The sequence below is a fragment of the Solanum tuberosum genome, unplaced genomic scaffold (assembly GCF_000226075.1).
Source record: "Solanum tuberosum cultivar DM 1-3 516 R44 unplaced genomic scaffold, SolTub_3.0 scf00116, whole genome shotgun sequence".
In the NCBI taxonomy this organism is placed as follows: Eukaryota; Viridiplantae; Streptophyta; class Magnoliopsida; order Solanales; family Solanaceae; genus Solanum; species Solanum tuberosum.
Window position 1 is genome coordinate 864,452 of NW_006239040.1, and position 6,453 is coordinate 870,904.

Sequence of the window (6,453 nt, forward strand, 5' to 3'; positions counted from 1 at the left end):
ATGTATATGTAAATATTCTATTTTGAGACTCGAGTTGCCTTTTTGGCCAGATGTGTATCATTTAAGTTGTTTATGTCTTTGCACGGCATTGAGTTATTCTGTTGAGTAGGTTTCCGCTGAGTTAAGAAAGCCAGGCCAAGGGTTCGCTTGGGGCCAGCAATGGTCTCCGAGTGCCGGTCCCGCCCAGGGTGTAGGCTCGGGGCGTGACAGTAAGATTGCACACACCGTTTACGATATAAGTTGATTAATATGTGTTATTTCATAAATTAAAGTATAGCAACATAATATGAAATTTCATAATTGAATTTCAACGAGAAATTAAATAAACATATCCAAATGATAGCTTTGTGTATAATATTTTTTTCATGTTCTTCACTAACTTTAAAGTGTATGGATATATACAGTTACGACTCCTGCGGCAATGTCAATGCTCTCCAAAGAAAAGAAAAAAATTGACATGATGATAATCGTTGTCAATTCATCAGATTTACATTGTTTTGAACTCTTCACACCAGCTGTAACCTTAAATATAATCTCTCTTGGTAAGTATTTATAATTCTATTTTTCACTTCTTGTTATAAATATTGTGTAAAGTCAGTTGTTTCAATTAATACACCACAAAAATATAATTAGCTATAAAATTTATCGTTAGTCTATTGTCAAGAGACAACATCTATCCATTGGTAATCTTGTTTTTAGTTATAGTTATATGATAAATGATTGTTTCGTAACAAAGTTGTTGTCGTAACAGATAAAATTCAGTAAATATATGTGTGAAATTAACTATTTTCATAATGTATGATATAATTTAATTTTAATTTTTGACTTCTCAATATAATTATGCAGTTGTATGTGATAAACTCAATAGACTCTTAGCCAAGAGCGCTTTGGAAAATGGGGCTTATTTTTGCTTGGAAAACCAATTCAACAAGGAAATTGTGAAATACTTATGGCAACTTGTATTGAGAGAAAAAATACAAAGGGAGAAATCGATAAATGGTTTAGAAGCAAATGGCCGAAATCATATGAATGTTGATGAAATTTATGATAATAATATTGTAAGAGATGAACAACAATTTGGAGAGAAGAATATGAATGTTGATACTGAGGAACATAACAATAATATCCATAAGGCTGAAAATGATGGTGTATCAACTGGTAAATACAAGTTGAAGAGGAAGAGAGGGAGAAAAGGTATAAAACAGATTAATGAAGGAGAAAGTCGTAGAGGTGTTATTAATAAGACTGGTACACGTAAGAATTGCGCAAAATGGACTGTTGATCTTCATTCCAAATTCACAAAAGCTGTGGAACAACTTGGTCAAGGAAGTAAGTTTACCTCGCTAGTAATTAATTTTGCCTACAATTTATTTCTATATATATGTAGCCATATAAACAATGAGAATTCATACTTTTAGCTAATGTTACTTATTTGGGATTACAAAATAGTGATTATTGTATTTACATGTACCTTGACTTGATATAGAAATATTGAAGCAGTGATTAGCTCAAAGTTACATCCTTATGGAACATGTAGAATGTTATCCGGCGGAGATAGTTGAAGTGATGAATGTGTCTGGCCTTACAAGGAAGCAAGTATCCAGTCACTTACAGGTACATCCTTTAAAAAATTGAAGTGGTAATATATATCAATCATTTATTTATGTTTGTTTGGGGGGTATTATTTTGCAAGAAAATATATTTTTAATGAAGTTATTTTCTGATACTCGATTATTAAAAAATATTTAGCTTGGAATGATTTTTCAACTAACACAAGATCCACTTTTCTACAATGATCTTAATTTTAGTTTTTTTTTTTTTTATCAAAATCATTTATTAGAACAAAATTTTAATTTTACATCATTTCCACTAGTAAATGTTTGGAAATTATTCTCATCTTTAGTCCTCATTTTTTTTTATTAAAACACGCGCTAAGTAGAGAGGATTAGCAACAAACTTTTATTAAATGTTTAGTTATTTGTTGCTAATTTCTATTTTCTTTTGTTATGTTTATTCAATGAAATAATAATATTGCCAATTCAAAAGATTTTTGTCGTTCCTCGAATAGCTACAAAAAGTATATTATCAGAAATGACTTGTATCATGCAATTTAAACATACATAAATGACAATGAATTTGAGATAATAATTATATCCATAGTCCAACTCTCCTTTGAGTTTTTCTTTCTTTCAGAAATGTCGTGAAAACAATTGGAGACCTCGAAAAGAGAGAAAGAATATTCATCACGGATCCTCAAGTGATTCTCAACAAAGAAGTAGTTGTAACACATCATTAGAAAGAAAAAAAAGGAGCTGCAAAAAACTTGGAAAAATGCCTCGTCTTCAAACAAATGTTCCAAATCAAATCCAAAGAGTCTTAGAGTTCCCACCAGTTAATACCAACAACATTTTTGCTATTTCAACTCAGCAGCAACTCCATCACCCACAACTTCAGGCTCAACCACACTACCTAAACCCATCTTTGTCGGCCCAAAATGATGTTGGTGGTCAACTACAACAACACAGTCTGTTATTTGGAATGTCGGGTCCAATTATTGGAAGCACTAATTATAGGTCTTCTCTGGCGTTTAATAGTGGGGATCATCATGATTACGGCTTGGATAATCATACTCAAAATGGTTATAGCTTGGATCTCAATCCTGCCTATGTAACAACACATTCAGGTAACACAATGATAACTAATACAAATGTTGGAAATGTGACACTTAATGGATTGGGAGCAACAAATGCTAATTTTCAGCAAGATATTGGTGAACAAAACATGTTTGATCCAAGCAACATCGTTGCGAATGATATTGAAGGAAGGGATCCAAATGAGTGGAAATATTGGGATGCATTTGCCGATTACAATCCTATGGGTGATCTCTTCCAAAATTCTACATCTCCAAGTGCTACCCTACCTAATGAACATGGCAGTAAGTTTATGCTTTTATTTCACTTCCCTTACTACACTTTATTTATTTGAAATATTAGTTCGATAGAATTAACTTTTCAGATGGTCACTCAATTATCTCATAAAGTTACTTTCTTCATATGCAGATAGTAAAGACATTGGGGGTCCAGTTTTCAAGAATAACAAATTTCCTGATGAATAATCAACATGATGATTCAGTTCTATCAGTGACAAAATTGTTTTCTCAAATTGAAATTGCTATCTTTCATTGTAATTTTCTACAAACTATTTTGTTTTGTATGATTTGAATTGCTTGAACTATTGGAAAGTGATCGTAAAACAAGAATCTAGAACTTTAGAGAGAAAATATCTAAGGAAGAAGAAGGCTCTGTTATTTATCAAAAAAGTGTAGTTTACAATGATAGAAGAACTATTTATACATCACATTATTTGTTAGTAACTAACCTTCTGTTTAACCAACATTCTAAAGGTTGTTATAACTAACTAATGGAAATGACTAGTTTACCCCTAACTATAACCGTGCTAACTCACTACTTAGCTTTTCATATCACAACACTCCCCTTCAAGCTAGGTAGTGCAAAAATGTTTAGCATTCCTAGCTTGGATATAAGATGTTCATGCTGCAGTCTGGATAGTCCTTTAGTCATTATATCAGCAGGCTGTTCTTTGGTAGGTATGTAATTGACTTTGATTAGCCCTTGCTGCAACCTTTCTCTTATAAAGTGACAATCGATCTCAATGTGTTTGGTCCTCTCGTGATACACTGGATTTGCAGCAATCTGTATTGCTGCTTTACTATCACAATATATCAGAACTGGTAATTGCATTTCAACACCTACTTCTTTTAATAATCCAAGCAGCCAGACTAGTTCAGACACAGTAGCTGCAAGACTTCTGTATTCAGCTTCTGCTGAACTTTTTGACACTGTGGTTTGCTTCTTAGCTTTCCATGACACAAGAGAACTCCCTACTTTGATCATGTATCCAGTTACAGACTTCCTGGTAAGTGGACAAGATGCCCAGTCTGCATCACAAAATGCAGTAACCTTTTGATCAGAGGAACTGGCTAATAATACTCCCTGTCCAGGTTGTCTTTTTAGATATTTCACCACTCTTAGTGCAGCATCCATATGTGACTTCTTTGGTTGTTGCAAGAATTGACTTAAGGTCTGAGTGCTGAAGGATATATCAGGCCTGGTCATGTTGAGGTATAATAATTTCCCTATCAACTTCTGATACATTGTTACATCTACCAAGGGATCTTTCACTTGTCCTTTGTGTATATGATCATCATACAACTTAGATGTTAGTTTGACATTAATGTCAATGGGAGTTCCAGCAGGCCTTGCTGCTGACAAACCAACTTCAGTTATAAGTTCCAGGGCATATTTCCTCTGATGCATAAGTATACCATCAGCTGACCTGATGAATTCAATTCCTAAGAAATACTTTAATTCCCCTAGATCCTTCATCTTAAATGCTTGTTGTAATGCTTTCTTTGTCTCTTCAATCATCTTCAGACTGCTGCCAGTTATTAACATATCATCCACATACACTAGTACAATCACAATCCCTTCCTCTGATCTATTAATGAACAAAGAGTAGTCATGTGGACTTTGTTTAAACCCGAGTTTGATGAGAGCTTCTGTTAGCTTATGATTCCATTGTCTTGGAGCCTGTTTGAGTCCGTAAAGAGACTTTGTCAGTCTACACACCTTCTCCCCTTGACTGACAAAACCCTGAGGTAACTGCATGTAAATTTCATCTTCTAAATCACCATGTAAAAAGGCATTAAAAACATCCATCTGATGAATGTGCCATTGTCTAGAGGCAGCCAAAGCCACTATGGTTCTCACAGTGACCATCTTAACAACAGGGGAAAAAGTCTCTTGATAGTCTATCCCTTCTTGTTGACTGTAGCCCTTAGCAACCAATCTTGCTTTGAACCTCTTTATTTCACCAGTAGATTTGTACTTTACTTTGTATACCCACCTGCAGCCTATAGATTTCTTTCCTATGGGCAAGTCAGTGATTACCCAAGTGTTATTGGTCTCCAAAGCATGAATCTCAGTCTGCATGGCCTCTACCCACCTTTTGTCTTTAATAGCTTCTGCATAAGACAAAGGTTCTTGGACAGTTGAAGTAGCAACAATATAACATTTATAAGAAGGAGACAAATGAGCATAGCTCATGTAGTTGCACAGTGGATATTGCACATCCTTACTGATATTCAATGAGCAAAATCTTGCATCCATTTAGGAGTATGTGTAGTTCTAGAGGACCTTCTGGTAGGTGCTTGGACTGCATCATGTGGTGAGTCACACACAGTGGTATCAATAACCTGAGCACTTCCATCTTGAACCTGTGCTACATCAGTAACCTGATCACTCCCATCTGAAAGTTCCTCATGTACCTGTTCTACATCAGGCATATTAGAACTTGAAACGTCTTCACTACCGTCTGTAAGAACAACTTCCTCATCACACCTTAGAGGCATATGAGAGAAGTCTTCATACAGCACACCTGATCCTTGGACAGTGTCCTCAAACACAGTGTGAGTGTTCAAGCGATTCTCCTTCTCCTGGGCAAAGGGAAAGACATCTTCCCTAAAGACAACATCCCGACTGACAAAGAAGGACCTATTAGTTATATCAAATAGTACATACCCCTTCTGAACTTCTGAATATCCCATATGAACAGCTGATCTTGACCTGGACATCAGTTTGTCATGTTCACATAGATTTTTAGCAAAGCATAAGCAACCTATTGTTCTTTAATGAGACAGACCTGGTGAGCATCTATACAATCTCTCATAAGGAGATTGATAATGGATCACACTACTTGGTAATCTATTGATTAGATATACTGCTGCCAGAACACAGTGCCCCCAAAATGTCAAAGGAATTTTAGCCTGAAACCTGAGTGCTCTTGTAACATCAAGTATATGCCTATGTTTCCTCTCAGCAACACCATTTTGCTGAGGGGTATAGGGGCAAGATCTCTGATGTATAATTCTCAAATCTTTAAACATTGTGTTGCATACTGAGTTAAGAAATTCAGTTCCATTGTCAGACCTGACAATTTTAACAGTCTTACCAAACTGAGTCTTAACATATTGCAAGAAAAACTTAAGAGACACAGACACATCAGACTTAAGTTTGAGTAGAAAAATCCAGGTCATTCTTGAAAAATCACCCACTATTGTGAGAAAGTACTTGTTACCATCAAAGGTAGGTGTGTTATAAGGACACCATATGTCACGACCCGGGAATACCCCCTAGTCGTAACCGGCGTACTCGACCTCGAAGAGGTCTAATACAAGCCTCTTAGCATTCATTCATCGCATAGACACTAAAAAAAACCATAAGGAATTAAAAACTTTCTTTACAAAGAAGACATTTAATTAAAAATAGCAAGCGGAAGACTTTCTAGACTTTATACATGATGTCTCAAACCATCTAATACTTTAGAGTACAAAATTCGGGACTAATCCCGTACACAACTTAAACAATACTAAAA